This window comes from Chrysochloris asiatica, unplaced genomic scaffold (assembly GCF_000296735.1).
Source record: "Chrysochloris asiatica unplaced genomic scaffold, ChrAsi1.0 scaffold00073, whole genome shotgun sequence".
Taxonomy (NCBI): Eukaryota; Metazoa; Chordata; class Mammalia; order Afrosoricida; family Chrysochloridae; genus Chrysochloris; species Chrysochloris asiatica.
Genome location: NW_006408591.1, coordinates 3,088,609 through 3,089,449, shown reverse-complemented (window position 1 = coordinate 3,089,449; position 841 = coordinate 3,088,609).

The following is an 841-nucleotide window of genomic DNA, read 5'->3' as shown; positions in this document are numbered from 1 at the left end:
GCAGCCCAATTTGTAACCACTATGCTACCAGAGCTCCTTAAAGTTCCATAGACAATTAATATTAATTGTATGGAGCCACCTGTTTCTCTTCAATTATGCATCATTCAGTCATTAAGCATTCATTTAGGGCCAGTGTCACCGCTGGTATTTGTCTTCTGAGTTTCATACCTCTGTCTAGGACAAGTTAAGATAAAGCCTTTACAATTATCTTGCTTATCACTATCAGAATTCAGATGGAGATTTCTGGCCAGTAAGTGTTGTGTTAAGGAGATACCCTACCCCAGATGTGTCTGTAGACTGAGCTTGAGGTTTCATGTAATCAGTGACTCCATCACTCCAGTTTTAAACCTGACCTGTATGTCACGTGGACACATGTGAGAGATCTAACCCTGTTTGATCTCTGGCTCCTCTTGCCAGAAACTAGTGCCAATGAACCTGAGGAGAAATTTCTGCCTTTGAGGCATGAGCCAGCTGAGCGCTTGTTACTGATCAGCAAAGAAAATAAGACATCCCAGCTTCTTTCTGTTCACCCAAAAGGCTGGCACCAGAGTGGGAGTTGGCTAGAGCTTACTAGGAGGGTCAGGAGCTGCCAGAGATAATAGCTGAATGCAGGTGAAAGCTTTCTAACTGGAAAAGTACAGGCTCCAGGCCACATCCCCACAGTCCACCCCATGGCTTATCCTCTAACTGCTTAAAGAGCCCATAACTTATTTAAGAGTCTCCCACTTAGGAACATTTAAGTAATTTGTGTGGCTAGGAACCCTCCGTTCTGTTTCATGGGGATGAGGAGACCTCCTGGTTGGTTAGTTGTGAGAAAGTTGGTCCTTTATACCTAGCAGTT